At 39.6% G+C, this 22,141-nt stretch overlaps 1 protein-coding gene and 1 pseudogene across 6 annotated transcripts in view; one reads left to right on the forward strand and one right to left on the reverse strand.

Annotated features, from left to right (window-relative positions):
* The window catches only part of LOC149309408 (poly(rC)-binding protein 3-like), a 256,438-nt gene that overhangs the window by 27,252 nt on the left and 207,045 nt on the right, over positions 1-22,141 (forward strand). The gene's annotated exons all lie outside the window — the stretch shown is intronic.
* Positions 9,476-9,542, reverse strand: LOC149309409 (U2 spliceosomal RNA; annotated as a pseudogene).

The raw sequence follows: 22,141 nt of genomic DNA on the forward strand, positions 1-22,141 counted from the left end.
CAGCAGCAGTGAGAGGATGAAAGTGGAGAGTGGAATTGGCAAGGATTTATAGCAGCTGCAGTCCCTGGGTAAAAGCATGATGTTGCTGCTGGCACATGGTAGATTTCATAGAATCATAGAGTTGGAAGAGACCTCAAGGGCCATCCAATCCAACCCCCTGCCATTCAGGAGCTCATATTCAGAGCATCCCCAACAGATAGCCATCCAGCCTCTGTTTAGAGACCTCCAAAGAAGGAGATTCCACCACTCTCCACTTTCAAACAGCTCTTACTGTCAGGAAGTTCCTCCTAATATTTAGGTGGAATCTCTTTCATTGTAACTTGCCTCCATTGTTCCGTGTATTGTAACATAGGATCCATAGGGAGGAACTGATGAAGAAACACTTTGCCTTAAATCATCTAAGCGTGAACCTGTAGAGAGCTCATGTAATAAGGTCGTCTCTCAAGAGAGAATGTGAACTCCAGTGCTGTAATGGGTCAAAAGAGTGGTTTAGAGGATGGACTTTAAATGGAGCACATATGAACACATTAATACAATGTGGTCACAGGATTTATGGACCAGGAGCCGTTTAACACTGGTCTGCTGAGAAGGACACAACACATACTGCCTAAACATATTATCAGTTGTTATTTGTTTGAATCACTTACATCTTGTCTTGTCTTATGAGAGTTAATTCAGCAGGCTTAGCCCTCAGGCTTACTAACTAAATAAGACAAGAAATACAAGGAAAGGAGGATGATGGGAATGAGCAAATGACGTTTAGCAGCAACAACTAGGTCTAGGCAGGATAAAAGTGAGCCTGGCTGCTCTTCTTCTCCATCTGTGGTAAGAGCAGTGGCAACTGGAAAGTAGGAGAGCAGGATCTGGGGCCTAGGAACAGTGGAGCCAAAAGACTCCCCAAATGGCTTATAAAGTAAATAGTAGGCCATCTTTGTCATTTTACTTACAGTCTAAATTTAAAGGGGGACAGATAAGAAATAAAAAATAAGGAGGGAGAAGGGGAAAATAAAGAGCTTATAATGACCAGCTTGTTCTGGCAGCCTTCTTGATTCCACTGCTTGTTGTCCTCTCTGTGCTGTTTTGTGTCTCAGCAGACATGTAAAATGCTCTCCCAACCTGCTGCACAAGCAAACAGCTGAAGGCCTGGGCATAATGATCCATAACTTAATCACCTCATTTTCAATTACTGAAATGCAACTCTAGACAGGGCTGTGTTTCCTTGAAAAGTGTTTCAAAATGTGGTAGCAAGACTTAGCAGGAATGTGCTTTAGATCACTTTACGCCTGTTTGAGACCCACTTCATAGAATCCCACCTATTTTGCACACACAGATCAAGTTGTTGGTTTTGACCTTAACGATATCCAGAGATTTGCTTTCTCCTGTCCAAATGTGCCAATAATTTGTTATTCTCATCAGCACTCCTCTAAAAATCGCATTACATAGAAAAAAGTTCATGTGGGACATAGAACCTTTTTGGATTTGTGTGCCTTCTTCTATTTGTTTCCAATTTATGACAATCCTAAAATGAACCAATCATGAGGTTTCCTTGCCAAGATTTGTTCAGAGGAGTTTTGCCTTTTCCTTCCTCTGAGGTTGTGACGAGGAAGCAATAATTCCTTCTTTGGGGGGGACAGCATGGAGAAGATGGCACTGGAATAGGAAGGGAGAGTGGGAGGAGGAGGACGGTGGGAACACTGACCCATATGATTGCCTAATATTGGAACAGCCATGCCAGGAAGTTACTGCACTTGAGAAATGCTACAGCAGCATGTTTGGGAACTTATTGATGGGTGTTTCTTGTCAATGAAAAAGGATGCTCTAAGAGTGAAGAAGCAACACAATCTCTGCAATATCTGATAAGTATCGCCAAACATGCTATTCTTTAGCTTTAATAGCAGATTGAAAGGCTCATTTGATAAAGTCATAATACAGTTTAATCACCAGGATTTTTTAAAGCAAAAATACATATGTATTTCTACTATTGGTGTGTCTTTTTACTCTCTCTCTCTCTCTCTCTCTCTCTCTCTCTCTCTCTCTCTCTCTCTCTCTCTCTGTGTGTGTGTGTGTGTGTGTGTGTGTGTGTGTGTGTGAATTGTTTGGGTCATTAGCTGAAGAGATTATTGTTGCTATAATCACATGTGTTCTGAAACGTGGAGGACAGAGATCGGCTTCTGATGGGTCCTCTAAATGATTCTCCCTTTCATCATTGCTTTGAAGAGATTTTTATGGCAGTCTTTGGTTCACACAATCTGCTTGTGTCACTGAAGAGTGAGAATTTTGACTTCCTAATGCACTGCTACATCTCTTTATGAAAACCATTATTGAAACAAAAGAATAGGTATTACAGTTCATTTTCAGTTCCCTTGTTATTGCAGATTAACAATTACATACAGGCTGCAGTATTAACTGCACCCAACCTATTCTTGCTCAGGAAGTTCATGAAGAATTGTTATGTTCTCTAAATATGTTAAACAGGTGGTTTCTTAAAATCTGTCAACTATCAAGGATTCCTCAACACCTTGAGAATGACATAATATTGATCAGAAAGCACTTTAACTTTCTGCTCAGTATGCAATATCAATAATTTTATACATCACTCATGTTAGAAATTATATTTGCTTTGAACAGGAAAAAAAATCATATCACATTCTTCATGGCACATGCATTGCTCTTGCTCCTAAATACACTGTTCCCCTTGGAGCACAGTGGAACACAGTGTTCCCTTTGAAGCTGTGTACAGGATTTCCAAAATGTTACATACATTTACACACATAACACACAGTGTTGCCATCTGACCATTCTGATCAATAAATCTGAACTCTGGTAGGCCAAACCTCCAAATCTGGTTTGACCAAAGCTGAGTTATGACAGTATGCATCTGCTATGACAGGTGGCCAAAGCTGAGCATTTTCTCTTAACCGTCTCCAGGCTAAACATCCGCAGCTCAATAACGTCCAGTTTCCAGACCCTTCACCATTGTGGCTGCCCTCTTCTGGACATGCTGCAGCTTGTCAACATCCTTTTTGAACTGGTGCCCAGAACTGGACACAGTATTCCAGGTGAAGTGTACCCAAAGCAGAATAGAGTGGCACTATTTCTTCCCTAGATCTAGATGCTATACTTCTGTTGATTCATCCTAGAATCACATTGACCTTATTAGCTGTCGCATCACACTGTTGACCCATGTACAACTTATGGTCTACTAGGACTCTTAGATCCTTTTCATATGTACTGTTGTTAAGCCAGACGTCCCCCATCCTATATCTATACATTTCATTTTTTTTGCCCTAAGTACAGTATCTTACATTTCTCCCTGTTGAAGTTCATTTTGTTAGTTTTGCCCCAGCTTTCTAATCTATTAAAGTCATTTTGAATTTTGATAATTATGACCCATTAGAATTTTTTTTTTAATGCTTGGCAGTTTGGAAGGCAATGGGAAAAGTAGGAGACAACATTACAGATGGAAAGACACAGTGAAGGAAGCCAGAGATTCCTGAGCAGGACTATTGATGAAAGGATGACTTGGAGGTCTCTCATTCATGGGGTCATCATAAGTGTATTCCTGCTCTTCATCTGTACAACCCTGCTTGGCCACGAAGAAGTCCTTCCGGCTGGACAAATGTGTCAGGAGGTGGCATTTTTACTACTGCTGCTTTTTCCAAAAGCCAAATAACATTTGGTTAATTACAGGGTATTTGGAAATGTCCCTTTTCCTATCCTGGCATTTTTTATTCCTACCATTTGGATTTTTTTTAAAAAAAAGACTGATACTTTTCCAGAAAGAGTAATAGTGTGGGTCCAAAACAACATCTAGGGGTAGCAGTGTTGACCATGTAGCAAATACAATAACATCCAAATAATGGCCCGTTAGAAATGGGCCTTTGTGGTGCCCCCGTCACGTGCTAGGGGTTGGCCGAGGACCTAGTGTCCATACCGGCCTCACCCCTAGCACGTGACGAGGGCGTAAAGATGGCGGCGCCCTATTCACACGGGCACCACCATCTTTACGTGCTGGACGCTTAGCGTCCGCACGTCGCGCCCCAGGGCACGAGAAGAAGAGCCATTTTGGCGCTTCTTTACTGCGTCCGGGAACCGCACGGTTTGGCTGCTGCGGTTCCCAGACGCAGCAACCGGCGGCAGCGGCAGAGCGCCGCTTTTCGATGGTTTGTAACCCGCCAATGATACCTTTATTGGGCCAACCAAAATGCATAATTACATGTTGCAAGCTTTCGAAGTCACACTGACTTCTTCATCAGCCAAACAGGAGAAAACAATTGAAGATGTTAGTGATAGGCCTGCATTTTCTGTTTCTGGTATTACTTCAGATGGTAAGGAGGGCTATCTGCAGGCTGGCACCTCACCCTTTGGTCATGCCACTGGTAGATTTTCAAAGTCAAGGAAATTTAATGCCCATTTGCAATTCAAAGAAGATGTTTCCTTGGAATCCAGCATGTCTTCTTCCTTTGTGAAGCCACAGGCTCCTATGTAGGTAGAGAACACTTAATTTCTTAAGAAGTCTTCATGTTTTGCATTAGGAAAACATTATGTGGTGTAATCCCAATATTAGAAATATGGCAAGGCCCCAGTTCACTGGCTCTCTCTTTAAGATTGCCCTGTGACAGCTAAAATGCAGTATCTTGAAATCAGAAAAAAATCTAGGGGTAGCCTTGCTGTCCATATAGCAAATTCAATAACATCCAAAAATTTTACCTTTGTTGGTGCACAACTACATGTTGCAAACTTTTGAAGTCACACTGTAGTGGTCCAGTATGGGTGTATCTAGTCCTCTCACCCCTTCCTGTTTACCAGGTATTCTTTGCAGTACATGGTTTCCTTGTTTCTGCCCTCCAAATGCCTCATTTTAATTTTTTAATTCTTTTTCTTTTGTAATCTCTCTGCAGCATTTTCATTATCAACAAGGCCCAATTACGTTGCTGGTGTGCTTTGACAAGATCAGTCCATCCCTGCCAAATGCACCAGTTGTATATGACTAGTTAGTTATACAGTATAACAAGGATTGCAGCACGGAATTGTAAGTGCAGTTCTGGAGCAGGTGAATCAATCGCTTTTGTGGCAACTTGCCCCTTCCCCTCCTTCTTCCAGGCTTCCTCTCCCATTTGTTCCCTTCAGCCTTCCGTTGTGCATTTTGACTTTTATCTGTTTAAATGTGATGTGTGTGAGTGGAAAAGAGGGTGGCGGGGAGAGGCCACCCATAAGAATCCCCATTTGGTTTAAGGCAGTGGTTCTCAACCTGTGGGTCACGACCTCTTTGGGGATCAAACAGCCTTTTTACAGGGGTCACCTAAGACCATCGGAAAACACATATTTTATGTGGTTATGAAGTAGCAACAAAAATAATTTTATGATTGGGGGTCATCACAACATGAAAAACTGTATTAAAAGGTTGTGGCATTAGGAAGGTTGAGAACCACTAGTTTAAGTTGACTCAAGACTCTTCGTATTTGAGCTATTTCAGAGTTGAACTTAAATTTATGGGACAGAGTCCCTGATTTTTATGGACTGGGTTCATGGAAGACTGCTCTATATATGGGAGTGATCTCATCCAGCAGCAACAGTTGCTTTGGAGTTTGGTGTTATAATGATAATGCTCTAGAGCAGTGATTCTTAACTTTTTCTTCACCACAGACCCCCTTTCAATATCTTTTGTTGCCACAGACTACTAAGATTTAATTCAAGATATAAAACTTAAAGTGCATCAAATATTTATTTAAAGTTTCTCATCAAGAGTATTTAAATTTAGAGAAAAGGGAGAAATAAGTGAATGCACACACTCCTCTTATAATATTTGTATTGGAATAATTCCATACAAATTTAAAACAACAACAACACCTGAAGACAGGCTAATGTTACTTGTTAATTTTAATTCACTAATTAATGAGAAGGCTGGTGCTGCATTTCAATTACAAGCGTAGTTATATTGTTTCTGGTAGCAGAAAGTTATATTCTGAGTTCTGACTTGACGTTTTTAAAATAGTTTCTAAACTTATTTTTAAGAGAGCAGAGAATGTTTTTTCCCATAAGTATGGCATTATGAAAGGCATCAGTACTTTCATAGCCCTCTTTGATAGTTCCAGAAAATCTGCTTGTAAGTGAGCCTAGAAATTTGGAAAGCACTGTTCCTTGAACTGCAGTTTCACTGCACCATCCGTAGATATTTCTATGAGCTTGTCTCCCTCTTCTACTGTGAGCCCCTCCTATTTATACACATTTAAAATTGCTCTCTAATCCAGTTTTTGCTTGCATCAGAAACAGGAAAATATTCACAGAAACTGTGTTGCAAAGCTTTAAAATGTCACTGTTAGGAACTGAGTCTTTCTGCTTGGCTGCCATGGTTTTGAATGTTGGGCTAAGAAGGTATAGCTCCACTTGCTTGTTTTTTGCTTGCATATAATGTGTTATACCATACTGTTGTTGAATTATGTGAGATACTAGTGTGTTAATTGGTAGAATTATTGACCACATTCCTTTGGGGTTAATGAGCATATAGAAAGGGGTTGAGGGTGTGCTGGAAAGATCCAGGGTCAATCTCTTGGGGATGTCTGGAGTGAGGGAAGGAGGGGGGCTCCCATGGAAAAGTGTGAGGGAAATCATGTTTTGTTTTGTTTTAATGAATGAGAAGGTAGCCCACCAAAGGTTTGAAATTGTGCATGCTTTAATTATGCTTTGCTAACACTTGCTGGTTAGTTCTGACAACAAACATCTATGGAGAGCACCTGTAACTTCTGAATAAAGGTTTTCTGTGTTTTCACTAATGGATTTCTGAACTAAAGGGTTCCTATACATGACAGTCGTGCAATAAGTGATGTGCCCTCCTCAGACAACTCTTTGTTGGTGGAGCCAAGAAAATTCGTGAGTTTGGAAATATCTCATAGTTTCAGTTTGATAGGCTATGATGCCACAGTTCCAACTTTCTCATCATTGCTTCAGTTTTGTCTCTGACTTGAAAATCTGTAACTTTTTCTTTTTGAAGATTTAAATTGAGCATGTTTAAATAGATGAAGGTATTTGACAGAAATGCTCATTTTGGGCTTGAACAGACAGGCCAAAATAAAGCTGCTTCGGGTCTGTTTGGACGTATGCTGTTTAAATGACACACACATCATAAGAGGCCAGAAATTGCACCAAAGCTGTGTTCCAGTCCTTAGGACAGGAGCATGGCTTTGGCATGGCTTCTGGCTTCTTAGGAGGCGTACATCATTAAAACAGCATACAGTGGACCCTTGTTATACGCTGGGGTTTGGTTCCAAGATCCCCCGTGTATAACAAAATCCGTGTATGCTCAAGTCCCATTAAATATAATGACATAGCAAAATGGTGTCCTTTATAAAAAATGGAAAATCAAGGTAAATTTATACTTTTTGGGAACATTTTCAAACCGTGTATGCTTGAATCCGTGTATAAAAAAATCCGTGTATAAGAAGGGCCGACTGTACATCCAAAGAGACCCGAAGTAGCTTTATTCTGGCCTTTTATTAACCAGGAAAAATCTATCAACCATCCATTCAACTTTCTTAACCACTCTGTAATACCACCTACAGCAAAGCAACAAAATTAAGGAGTTTGACAATTTATTGGCTATGTGTGACTTCTGTGAGTAGCTTCTAGGAAAGAAAAAGTGAGTAACATATGAGAAATACAAGTGAGAGTAGTGGAAATACAAAGTTGATGATTTGAACTGGGAAGAGTGGGAAATGAAAAGAAAAAAATAGGTGCTGCCCAAATAATCTGGATTTAAGAGTATTTCTAAATTAGTTCCTAATGGGCTTCTGATGATCTAAACAACAATTTAAATTTCATAGAGAAAAGAATTTGTTTACTTATAAGATAGTCAAGGCCATCTTTCTGTATGGAGAGGAGGTGAACTGTGTATTAACTTATGCTGGTTATTGTTACTATGTGCCTTCAAGTTGTTTCTGATTTATGGTGACCCTAAAGCAAGCCTATCATGAGGTTTTCTTGGAAGGTTTCTTCAGAGGGGGTTTGCCGTTACCATCCCTTGAGGCTAAGAGAGTGTGATTTTCCCAGGGCCAGCCAGTGGGTTTACATGGACTGAGATCTAATTTTTGGAAAACACAATCAAGTTAAAGCTAACCTTAAAAGGGAAATAGCAACAGTCACAGCCAGTGGTCAAGTGGGTTAAGTTACAGCAAAAGAACTTTATTGCTTAAAATTACATTTTGACAGCTGTCAAAATGGCTTTTGCTCATTCTGACATTGCCAACTGACATGACAGATGAAGATGATCTTGTTTGAGATTAAAAAGATGAAGATGGAGATGTTGCAAATATGTTTGGATCTCAAAAATGATTTTAAACAAATAATGAAAGAAGGAATGTAAGAAGCAATCGCTACATCAGATGATCAGTGGGGTGGTAAGGTCATTTACAGAAGATGATTATATTGGTGAGTTTTGTGAGAAGCTAGAGAACTAAAATGTTTATAGAGATTAAACTGGAGACTGGAAGAATTACAAAAGATGCTCATTTGGTTTAAGATATGAAGAAATTTGGGTAGACAGGGAAAATAGCTAGATGACAAAAGGAGAAGCAGAAGGATCATGTGCGATATCTTGATGGTGACAGGAAAGCAGTCAAATTACTCAACAACACTATGGGAGTGGATTGGTGAGGGATGAGCTTGAAGAGAATCTTCAGGAGAGCATTTTCAAACAAGATCGACGGGGCTTATATAAGGCTAATGTGACAGTCTGTGTTTTGAATTTATTCCTCTGGAATTATTCTCTCTTTTTTTGGTAAAATGGAGGTACAGTAATTCCATAAGACACATTACATCAAATATAAGAAAATAGCTGTTAAAGCTGTTTCGTTGAATTTGGTTTGGGAAAATGATTTTGAGGATTGATCTTGGACCAGGATGTATAAATAAGATAATGCATTTTATGACTCATGAAACATAATACAAAGAAAAATATATGGTAAGATAGAACTAATTGAATACAGTTGACCCTCTGTTTTCGTGGGGGAGGTCGCCCCTCTGTGACTAATCAAGAATGTGGATCCCAAGTCTGTGAGAAAGGAGGGGTGACTATATTCGTTTTTAATAGAAAAGAGGGGTAAATTAGTGTATGATTATGGTTTTGGTATGATCATTTCTCCCTTATTTTGGTTAGAATAAGATTGGCTGGATAAAACCATATATTATCAAGTTGCTAGAATTAATGCAATATTGATTAGGTAGTAGCAAAAAAAATGTGATTTTGTAAATTATAACAGAAGTGAGATTGGGACAACTGTGTGATTATTTGACAAACAGATACTTACGTAATAATAGAACGGATTCATAGGTACGGTAACACACTAGACGAAGTAGAAAAGTAGATAATTATAACCAAGGTCTGGGAAGTGGGAAGTCAGTTGTTTAACCCCTCCCTTTTTGTTTTGTTTTGCTTGTGTTTTGTTTTGCTCAGTGTATGTTATTTATATCTTTCTTGTATATGTAGTTTTGTACGATAAAATTTGTGTTTACTACACTTGATCTTAGCCAAAAGGCCAAGAAGCGATAAAATTTGTGCTTAATAAAAATATTTTTAATTTCCCAAAATGAATTCTCAGTTCCTCAAAATGAAACAAAACTTTATCACAGGGTAACCAATAAGCCTCACAGTGTAGCAAAAGTTGATGGTGTACACTGTCCATAACTTTGCAAAGCTGCTGTTTTAGCTTTTCTAATATCTTACTACCAACTAGAGTTTCCCTATGTATGCAGTAATGGTGCCATGTCAACAATGGTATGATTTCCTTAATCCATGCTACATGTCCAGTGAGCTTTCTAGACATTGCTTGAGCCTTGTCTGTATGTATTCCAACACATTTAAAGTTAAATACTTGTTTATACTTGCTTAATACTTCTTCAGCTGCAGTGTGTACCAATGAGGAGATGATCAGTAACTCTTCAAAAATATTTTCTTGTGCTGATATCTAATATACCACAATAAGGTAACTTTGGCCCCATACAGACAGGCCAAAATAAAGCTACTTCGGTTAACATTGGAGGTATGCATCCTAAGAGTCCGGAAGCCATGCCAAAGCCACGCTCCATTCCTAAGGACTGGAGCACAGCTTTGGTGTGGCTTCTGGATTCTTAGGACGCATGCATCATTTAAACAACAAACCTGCAATGTGACCTGAAGCAGCTTTATTTTGGCCTATCTGTATGGGCCCTTTGTTATGTCTGTGCTTTTGTTCAGTTGTAGAGCAAAATAGGGGGACATGTGAATTCTTACTAATATCTTTTCCTTGATATTGGCTGACAAACTGTTGATTCACTTCTTAACTACATACAGTCAGCCGGTCTCATCCATAGGCCAGCCATTTGTGTATTGGAGCATCTGCAGCTGGCTGGCCCCAGTATTGCCAATAGCAGCGTGTGGACACAGTCATGCCAATGTGGATATTGGTGTCCATTGATAATATTGGGACTTGAACCGAATCCCCTACAGAAGGGGTGAGCCGACTGTATTAAGGAAAGGTCATTGGCAGCGTTCTCATTGGTCAATGCAGAAACCATGATTTTTGCAATAGTTGATATAAGTTTTTCAGCTACTGTGTGTAGTTTTCTGGTTTTTGCTATCAACTGAGAAAGCTCCATGGCATTCACTGCATTTTTATTGTTACAAGTTGCAATCTTTTTTAACCATTATCTTACTTTCCTGGAGCTCCTGATCCTTACTTTTGATTTTTAAAAAATGATGCTCTTTGTGGCATGTTTGTTATACTTGGTATCAAGCTCTTTTCAGAATTTCAATGGTTTCATGGCCTCAGACAATACATTATAACAGTGATGGTGAACCTTTTAGAGGCCGAGTGCCCAACCTGCAACTTAAAACCCACTCATTTATTGCAAAGTGCCATGTCCCTCTGGCTTTCTAGTAACAAACTCTGGCAAACTCTGTGCTGGGGCGATGGCACATGTGCCCACAGAGAGGGCTCTGAGTGCCACCTCTGGCACGCGTGCCATATGTTCGCCATCACTGCATTATAACATAACACACACTGTGGTAGGTGCTTGTCTTCCTCATGTACACATGAAACCAATCAACAAATATTCCTTGCTATAACAGTGACACTTTTAAAGACAATTGCAAGAAGCATCGAACAGGATGCATCCTCATCAATATCAGTACTTTTACGTTTCAAATTCAATCCAGCCAAAATGTATTACTACAAAATTCAGCACAATAACATCAAAAAGTCACTTTACCCAACAATAACCAAATGCTTTTATTCACAGAGATCAAAGAAACACAGTCATTTTCAGCAATCCACAGTTATCATTCTGAAATCTGTCTCAACGCTTTCACTGACTGACTCCAACTCTCTCTTCCTGAGAACACAGTCTTCCTTTTGAATATTAATATTTTTTTAGAATATTTTCTACACAGTTGCAGAATTCTGGAAAGCAACATATGTTATGAGACTGTGGTGGCACAGGTGGACAACACTAGAGTTTGGTACTGCTATGAAGGCGACTTCTGGTTGTATGTGAGCTAGCAAGAAATTTTAGGCGCTTTCCCCAACTCACTCAGAATCATTCATTTTCGTGCTCTCACTACGTGTAGAATTAGCAAGTGGTGAATACATCATTTTTTGTGGGTTTTTTGGCCCATGTGGCCATGTTCTAGAAGAGTTTCTTCCTGATGTTTCGCCAGCATCTGTGGCTGGCATTTTCTGAAGATGCCAGCCACAGTTGCTGCAGACACATCAGGAATAAACTTCTAGAACATGGCCACATAGCCCCAAAAACCCACAAAACACGATGGATGCCGGCCATGAAAGCCTTCGACTTCACGATGAGTACATCTTTTGCTATCGAAGAATTATTTTCATAACTGATTGCAACTTTTGTTTGTTTTTAATGCAGGTGGTAGGTTAGTACTATTTGTGGATGAAGCTGAAATTTGTCACAAAAATAACTTGGGTAAATATTTTTTCCTTTTTTTTCCTTTTTATAAATGTAAAAGCTCATAAAATTGCTTCAAGCCTTCGTGGACCCTTGTGAGGAAATCATAGCCACCGATGGGTTCTTGGACCACATTAAGAACCACTGCTCTAGAGACATTATTAAAAGTCAAAAGGAGCCTCTTTTTTTGGAAATAGTAGGAGGAGATGCTGGTTTTTTTAAAAAGAGTATGGAGAAACAACAGGAAACGGTGGTTGGGTTTTTTGTGATATTTAATGGCGCAGTACAGATCAACACCAGTTGTCAGCGTGATGAGTGGCCTACCAGCAAATTCCATTAGGTTGACAGGCACAAGAGAATTTTTTTCCCCTGTGGGGGCCCTATTACTATGAAATTCCCTGTCATGAGAAATTTACATGGGTATTTCATTGGGGCTTAAAAACATGGCCGTTAAGACCCACTTTTGTTACTAATTTGACATCAGATTTTTAAAACGATAATTTTAGATTATCGCTGTTTAGTTTTACCCGCTATTTTTGTGATTGTTATGCTGATTTTATATTCTGTAATGAGATTATGGGAGCCCCTTGATGATTTTTTTTCCATTGAACTTCCCACAGTTTCAATGGCACAAATACTTGTTAAGGGTTAAAAGTTAACTAACACAAAACGTTTAGATGTGTGGTGACCATGAGCAATCAGCACCCGGAGGACGAAGCTGATGAGCTACAGCTGCTGATCATAGCAATAAGATCATTCTACTGCCAGCGTGCAGGAAGCCTGAAAATGAACATATGTCTGTTTAGACACAGGGGACAGTTTTCTGTGTGGGACAGGAAGAGGCTGAGTTTGTAGGACCGCATGGCATTGTGGACTCAGGGACGTCCGGTAATTGATGTGGGTTTTGAGAGAGAGGAGTGGATTGTGAGTTCTGTATAGTAAAAGTCGCGTTGGTTATTTAGTTTGCACTTTGTAAATAAAGATAAGCACTTTCGGGAGCTTGGCTTGTCTGGTCATTAATCAGCCTGGCAGTGAAAGCTGGACAGTTCCCAGTGAGGTGCATTCCTTCATTTCTGGGAGACATCCATCCACTGTTATCTTTGCTGAGGGCTGTGAACAACACTTCCAAAGATTCGTCAGATACTCTGCTATACTCCGTCAATGGTTTATGAGCCAAGGAGTTACTTACTTACTTGCTGTTCATCGCTATGATCTTTGGAATAGCGGTATATAAATAAAACAAATTATTAATTATTATCAAGACAAATGTAGCATAATCAATGGGAAAATACAAATTAATATCCCTTTCCCCAATATTTAGGCCAACAACACTTTTATGAGGGAAAATTAAGTACATGTCTGCTAATTCCTATTAAGTACATGCTACTCCAATCCCCATTTTATGCTTATAGGGCTACTTTTAATTTTAAAAGTTTTAAAAGTTAGAAGGTAGGAGAGGGAAGAATGGGAAGGGCAATGGCCCCTCAAAGTACAGAATTAGAGAAACTGATGTGCTTTACATCTTCATATTCCTCCTTGAGGAAATTGTATTCATACCTCCAGAACCTCACTACGCATAACAAATACCGGAAAAAATTGCCCCTGCCTCCATTATCATTCATGGAAATAAGAATGACAGAGGAGTCCTTCTGGGGGAGAGTGCTGCTAAGGTCCGAATGACTAAGAACAGTTCTTTAGACAGGAGAGTGTTGATGAGACAACTCACAAGTGTTTTCCAAATGTGCCAGCCATTTCACTAAGGCATGTCCCTTGATAAAAATGAGAAAAATAAGATGCTTTTAAAACTGTTATGTAACAAGCAGGCCTGCTTCACATTCTTTTAACGTATGTATACAGTCCTTTTATCTGTGTTGCATTTACGCGTCTAATGGATGAGAATAAGTTCTACGTGGGAGATAAACTAGGTCAAAAGCTTCTATTTGAAAGGAAATACCAAGTTGAGAATTTCTCTGATAAATGATACTGCATTTTTATGAGGCTATCCAAGACTTTGAACCAATATTAAAAGATCAAAAATCAGAGGGAAACCTAGATTGGTTAGGTGTAATATGTCAAGTAGGCCAGCTTAAATAGATAGCGATGATTCTCTACATTTGCATTTTAAAGCACTCCACAGGAAAGCTCATCTCTCTGAGATTATACTACATCAAAAGAATTACAATTAATATTATTTCTGTAAAAGTAATTCTGTGCGCGCGCACACACACACACACACACACACACAATCTTTAGTAGTTTTTTTTTTTATCAGAATGTTAAGATGAAAAATTATTTTACAAAGGAATGGAAATGTAGATGTATGGACTTGAAAATCCTTTCCCAAATAATAACTGAACTAGGGCTGCCATTTTATTCTGTAGCATTTAAAATGGTCTTTGTAAAACTCTTGCTGTGTATCATTCAAATACACTGGGATGTGACTCAACATCACCCACACATATAGCAGAGTGGGGAAATACGCTTCCCCCAGGAGAATGTTGTTCTCATCATCCCTTGCTATTAGCTCTGCTGGTGACTAGGGCTGCTGGGAGTTGCAATCTAATAACATCCAGGATAGGTCCATTATTCCTATCCCAACATATACTTGTAGCTCTGTGAACCACCAGCAAATGCTTTTTCCAGTCAGCAGTAGAACCAAATGTAATTATAACTGTAGTTACATGTTACATGAAACTCTATATATAAAGGCTAAATGCAGGCTTGAAAGAAAAGAAACACCAAGAAAGACCAAGAAAAGGATCAGTAAGGATGGGAATATTTTTTTTCAGGCAAGGAAATTCTGAATGGAGGAGCAAAGGTTCCCAATCAGGGAGAGACTGGAAATGGGAACACAAAGCTAGGCTTTGCCCATAGCTCTGAATTCCTTTCAAGTGCAGGTCCAAACAATTTGCAGTCAATATGAGAGACATTGGCCTGTTACACACTGCCAAAATAAAGCTGCTTCGGGTCTCTTTGGAGGTATGCTGTTTAAATGATGCATGCATCCTAAGAATCCGGAAGCTGCACCAAAGCTGCACTCCAGTGCTTAGGAATGGAGTGTGGCTTTGGCGCGACCTCCGGACTCTTAGGACCCATGCATCATTTAAATAGCATACCTCCAAAGAGACCCGAAGCAGCTTTATTTTGGCAGTCTGTAACAGGCCATTGTATTACATGCTGTAAGTTACTAGTGCTATGTGAGCAAGTCGTATGCACCAGGATCTCTTATGAGGTCCACCCCCTTTTAAGAATGAAGTGCTTCACCACCAGCCTTCCAGAATGGTTCCATCTCAATGCTTTTAGTGCCCCAGATGAGTGATTGTAACAAAATAAAGTACATACAGCACAATATTATTTACATAGATGTTGCTACGAAGGAAGTATCACAACCTGGCTTATTCTGTCTGGGTTCACTTTGGATGCCAGTTGGGTTAATAGTCTCAGGTGCATAATAGTTTCAGTTGCAGAGATTCCATGTTTTTCTTCCAATGAACAGACAAACCTGGGAGTTAAATTCACTCACCTCCTCCCACTGACAGCCATCCAGCTTCAAGGTAATAGAATTGGAACTTCAGAAACAGCATGAGTTACATCATTTAATGTTATGGTTTTCTTTTATTTATCCTCCTTCCATCACAGTGATGGTTCATATTTCATCAAATTTCACCAGCTCTGACAGAAGCCTTTCTCAGCTAAACTATGAGTATAATATAATAAGCTCTTGCACCTGCTCTCATCCCTTCATCCTAATGTCTCCATCTTGGTTGTAAGATGTTGATGAACACCACAAATTTGTACTGAGCATGTGCATCACTATACCTTAGTGACTACCATATGCCAAAATTGGCTAAAATTTACACTTTAAACAACAAACCTGCAAACATGTGTTGTACTACTCTAAGGACAACTCACAGTAGACATTCCCCTTGACTGAATACAATTTTAAAAGACTGTGTGGAAGATCAACTGACTAAAGTCTAAAACCAGAAGTCTATGGAGGGGGTGATGACAATATTTGCTACACTCATGGTCTGAATAAGCCACTTATTACCTTTTTATGTACCATTCTCATACTTGGTTCTCCAGCATTGCAAGTTTCAGAATTTATCATTCCCACTCTTAATGGAAACCTTCAACTGAACCTTCATCTGCAGCCCTGAAATTAAATTAGTCAATGAAACTGAAGTGGTGGTGGGGATAGGATTCCATGTCATAATTGTATTGCCAGAAAAAGTTACTCCTTGAACCAACTGAAATCTATCTATGTTCTCCCTGAGGAAGTCTACAATAGTACAATAGATTGAGATTGCTGATTGGAGTGAAGGAGAGGATGGAAGAAAGAGTGTGCAGCATGGAATACAGAGACCTAGAAAAAGATGTATGTCTAGTTTCCAAGCAGGGGCAGCACCAAGCAGATACGACAGCAGCCCAGATCCAAAAGCATCTGAAGCCAAATTCAGGCCATCACAAGCCAAATTCAAGTGACAAAAATCATCATTAAAAAAGAAAACATATTTCATGGTCAGTATAATTTTAAAAGAAAAGTAATAGACTGAAAGTCATTATTGTTAGTACCATAGGGTACAAATAACATGTCTTAGAGGTTACATGTTTCTTTTTTTGTCTTGTTTTCTGTTTCTATGGGGGTTTTATTATATGTATATTAATATAAAAATGAAATTTTAAAAAATCAAATCTTGAGTTGGTGGTGGGAACTACTCCTGTTATAATAGGAGATGTAGCATGATATGGTCATGCTGAATGGAGGCAAGTATTCCATTGCTTCTTCTTTTTAAATGCAATTTATGCCTTACTGGCAAGTTATTTTTATTTTTAAAAAATATATTGAAAGTACAGAAAGGGAAAAAAAATCCCTCAAAATTCCCACTCAACACAATCTTTTAGGAGTAACGCTGGATTAATTGTTACACAAAAATGTGACTATGTTGCTAGCTTTACATTACTTTTGAGAATGACATCAATTGTCATGTTACCCAGAAGTAAGACATTATAGGTAACAGTGTTATTTAGAAGCTGTTATTACCAGACTCTTAAAAATGTAAAGATTAGTGTTATGGATCACTCTTAAAGAAATGGGTGTTCCACAACATTTGATTGTCCTGGTGTGTAACCTGTACTCAGGACAAGAGGCTACTATTAGGATAGAATAAGGAGAAGCAGAATGGTTTCCAATTGGCAAATGGAGGTCACACAAGACTGCACGTTATCACCCTATATGTTTAACTTGTATGCAGAAAATATAAATAAAGCAGGATTAGATATGGAAAGAGGAAATGTGAAAATTGGATGAACGAACATCAACAATTTAGGATATGTATATACCATATATAAACTAGCAAAAGTTTTGAGTAATTATTGAAGAAAGTCAGGGGGAAATTGCAAATGCGGGTTTACAGTTGAACATGAAGAAAACAAAAATAAGGGCGACAGATGATTTGCATAATTTTAAAGTAGATGAAGACATCAAGATAGTTCAAGATTTGCTATACCTTGGCTAATCAGAGTGGAGATTGCAGCCAATAAATCAGAAGACTAGGGATTGGAAAAGCAGCTATGAAGGAACTAAAGATCCTAAAGTGTGAAGATATGTCATTGAATACTAAAGTTAGCATTGTCTATGCCATCATATTCCCCATTTATGTGAATGGGTGTGAAAACTGGACAATGAAGAAAGCTGAAAGAAAGAATATCAATCCATTTGAGAAGTGGTGCTGGAGAAGAGTTCTTTGGATAACATGGGCACTTTACAGACCATCCAAAAGGGCGGTCTGCCGGTGCCGGTGTTTGCTGCGTCAGGGAACCGCAGCGGACAAACCGCACGATTCCCTAGCACCGCAAAAAGAACCCGCAAAAAGCAGGTTCTTTTTGCAGTGCAGAAATAACGCTGCAAGGCACCAATGGCGTTCTTGCAGCTTCATTTCCGTGACATGCGGACGCTAAGCGTCCACTACAACAAAATGGTGGCACCCATGTAGAATGGGCGCCGCCATTTTGTACATGCTCGGCACGTACTAGGGTTAGGAAGGGGCGTCCGGAAAGGATGCCCCTTCCTAACCCTAGTATGTGCCGAGCACGTACTTTTTGGCAGTCTGGAACCCGCCATGGACTGCTAAGAAGACAAATAAATGGGGCCTAGAGCAAATCAAGCCTGAACTCTCCTTAGAAGTCAAGGTGATTAAACTGAAGCTGCCATACTTTGACCATATCATGAGAAGATGTGACACGCTAGAAAAGACAACCATGCTTGGTAACCATGCGAGGACAGTAGGAAAAGAGAAAGACCACATTCCTGATGAATAGATTCAATCATCCTGAGTCTGCAGGATGGTGGAAAGCAAAGCGGCATGGCTATCTCTCATCTGGAGTCAACTTGACGGTAGTTAGCAACAACAAAATACCCAATAGAGCACTAGATATGCTTGCTTAAAAGGATATATAATAACCTCCAAATTGTCTTGTGTTATTTATATCTTAAAAACAAATTTTGTGTGGTCTGGTACCCTTGCAAGGTATAGTTAAATTATCTGTATAACTTGTAAATAAGGAGATGGTATAAGCACCAAGACATTCATTAGGCAACTTCCTCCATCACTTAACAATTAGAATACTTTCTAGAGAGACAGAATATAATGTGTAGAAAATATGTGCTCATTTGGCATTCCAGTAGATAGCTCTTCTACATTCAGTGGAACTGCCCAAAAAGAGCAGTTTTGTTTTAAAACAGATGGTAGCAGTGCTGTAGATTTCCCTGCAGCTAAGCTTAGGGAAAAAATACTATCTGTTTTTGTGGCACAAGTGCTGGCTTTATGATGCAGAAGAAAGCAAATTCCCTCCTAATGGAAAATCTCGTGGGTCACTGAGTGCAATAAAACCATATTGGAACAAATATCTTTTCCCCAGCACATCTCTGTACAGTACTTAGCTGTGGCAATATCCTCAAATTAATCCTAACCATTTAAAATAGGAAGGAGATTCTTTAAAAAGAGTCTGGCTTGCCATTGCCATGCCAACTGTAAGATCAACCAAGACTGGCCAGAATGTTTCCATACTGTCCAATTACAACAGTTTGATACCACTAAGTGCTGTGACTGCCTATGAAATCCTAGTATTTGTAGATTGGTGACTTGTATTTTATTGTCTTCTTATCTGTAAGCCGCCTTGATCACATTGTGGAAAGGCGGGGTAGAAATAAATATTATTATTATTATTATTATTATTATTATTATTCCCTGAACTCTGTGTCAAAAAAATTTCTAAGTTCCTCACAGAACTACAAATCCCAGGATTTCATAGGATGGAGCTATAGCAGTTAAATGGTGATATCAAACTAATATAGCTATGCAGTCTGGGGAAGCTAAGAGATAGGAAAAACAGATGTGGCTATAGGAGTGGCCAGAGGCTGATATTGCCCTGGGACCACGGCAATCAGACCCCGTGGTCCTGAGGGCACTTGGTGCCATGATCCTGAACAGGCTGTGAAAAGGAGAGGTAAGAAACCACTCCTTTTGCGGTCAGTTTTGGGCTGCATTTGGAAGCCCTGGTGGGGCCTCAGCATGGCCTGTAAGCGATCCAGGAGCATGTGTCATGTGCATGCCCAGCCCCTGGATCAGCCCAACAAGGGGATGGGCATGCACATGGCACACACTCCTGGATTGCTTACAGGCCATGCTGAGTCCACACCGGGGCTTCCAAAGGCAGCCCAAAAATGATTGCAAAAGGGCTGTGTCTGAGTCCTGAGAGGCCGCTGAAAATCTTTATTCAAATAAAACTTAGGTTCAGAAAGCTATAAGCCATATTGAAATATGGGGGTCATTGGTGATTGAACTCAAGAGAACGAAAGAAGAGCAACAGTGAACTGGCAGAAATAGGAAGGAAGGAAGAACACTAAGCATCAAACGCGGAGTAAGCAACTGCACAGAGGGTGAGAGCCATTTAACCTCCCTGAGTCTGTTCTGTGAGCCATACCAGCACATTTCAGTGTGCCCAAAGTGACATATCACTTCCAGATGCCATTTTGGGCTTCACCCCTCTTTTATATATAGAGGGAGGGAGGGAGGGAGGGAGGGAGGGAGAGAAAGTTTATGTGGCTTTGCAGGATTTTTGGGGGGGGGGGGGTTGCTACATTTTTAGGTAGTTTTGGCCTGTTTAGGTCAAATAATTGTCTGAAAATCAGCCCCTAACATATTTAAAGAATTTATTTTAGAACTGAGAGCTGGAGAAGTCTTTTTGGAGACTCCCCAAGGGATCTTAAGGGTGCCAAGGAGCCCATGCAGCCCATGGGCTGTGCTTTGCCCGCCACCCATATAAAGTCATCAGGGACATTAAACCTGGAAGCTCATGACTGAAGACCAGGGCACAGAAAACCTGGAAAGAGGTTTTTTTTAATTTATTAATTAATTTATTTATTTTAGAGTATTTATACCCTGCTCTTCAGCTACAAAGGCTCTCAGAGCGGCTTACAATTATTATTATTTTTAATTAGATGGTTCCCTACCCTCAGGCTTACAATCTAAAAAGACACGACACAAAAGGAGAAGGGAATGGCAGTGAGAAAGGGGATCAGGTCCAGCAACTCTTCTCTCCCTCTGAGGCCTGGACCAAGGCAGATGGACTGGAGGGAGGACTCTTCTTCGAAAAAGAAGAAGTTTTTACATGTACGTATCCATTGCAGATCGCAGACAAAGAAGAGGTTGTGAAAATCAAATTGCTTTAACATTTACAATAGTTCTGAGAAGAATGGGACATCATTTGAAGACACTGTGTGAAAATGAACACACAACATTATATTTTGACTATAATACCAAGTTGTTTTGATGCCAACTTCATCCCCTAAAGGACAAAACAACACAAAAATAATGGCATCCAGGCAATTATTGCCTTCCCCAGTGCCCTACTTTGCCAGGTGGCTGATGCACCTGAAGTAATCTATGCTTATCCTGGGGAGGATGAAACAGGACCTAGAGTGACATTCCTCAGAGGAGGTTCAGTATGTCACATTATACTTCAAAGGGAGACGGTTAAGAAATCACATGTGACAGATGCAGAAATCTAATCTTATCTGGGGCTTATACCACACAGAAACTGAATCATGCTTTTCCTTGATTACCCTAATGAGGTTTCAGAGCAAAGAAAGCAATTTGCAGAGGTGAGACAACTGGCTAAAGTTATGTGACTTCAATATTACCATAGGTATTTGATTATTTGTGTGTGCCCCTTCTCACAGACTAATCAAGAGATTTCATTCTCTGTGACAGTTGAGTAATGTCTGTTTGGCATTGGAGCAGCTCCCAAGTCAAACCACCTTAGGTGTTGCTACCTAGAAATGTCCTGCAAATGTCAGTGGTTAAATGACTAGTTATTATCATAGAGTATGCAGCCATTTATGGGAAATCAGAATGCTTTTGGCACTTTACTTTTAATTAGACATTTATAACTTAGCCCCTGAAGGAGTTAGCATTTTGATGCCTGCAGATAAGGAGCATAATGTCTATCTCTGACACACACACCGTTTTTAATGTTTTAGGGTTTTAAAGGGGACATCCTGTTCCTGATATTAATTGTATAACAATTAAAAATGAATTGTATATCAATTAAAAATTCCTTTACACAAATCACATCTTTGCACCTGTGCTACATTCAATCCCCTGCCTTCTTCTCTTCCGTCTTTTCTCATTTTAAACTGGGTTTACCGCAACCTGCATTCTCCCCAGTGGACTACAAAGTCCATAATATAATTGTTTCCTTGGAACAGTGGGAGTGCAGTGTGCCTGGAAACTGCCAGCCTGGGAAAGGCTGTCTTTAACTGTGGAACCTATTCAGCTAAATAACTTATCACACTACTCTGTTACAGTGCTATATTCCCCTTTAACTCCCATGACAGCCTCTTATGAAATCCGAGTTGACTGTTAATCAGATGACATTTTCTTTGGAAGCCCTCCAACTGTGGAATAACCTGTCAGAAGAGCTTCATCAGCTCAAGATGCTGCCTTAGTTTAAATCAGTATACAAACAGATCTTGTAGCACCTTTGAGACTACCTGGAAGAAACAATAGGCATGTCTACTTCTTCAGATGCAACAGTAAAGATCAGTCTCTTCTGGGAGGCCTATCCAGCTATTTTTAAATTATTTTTAAGTATGTATTGATGGATTTTAATATATATTACTTTTAACTGATATTAT

The sequence above is a fragment of the Sceloporus occidentalis genome, unplaced genomic scaffold (assembly GCF_023333645.1).
Source record: "Sceloporus occidentalis isolate IW3139 unplaced genomic scaffold, rSceOcc1.0.p SCAF_7, whole genome shotgun sequence".
Lineage (NCBI taxonomy): Eukaryota > Metazoa > Chordata > Lepidosauria > Squamata > Phrynosomatidae > Sceloporus > Sceloporus occidentalis.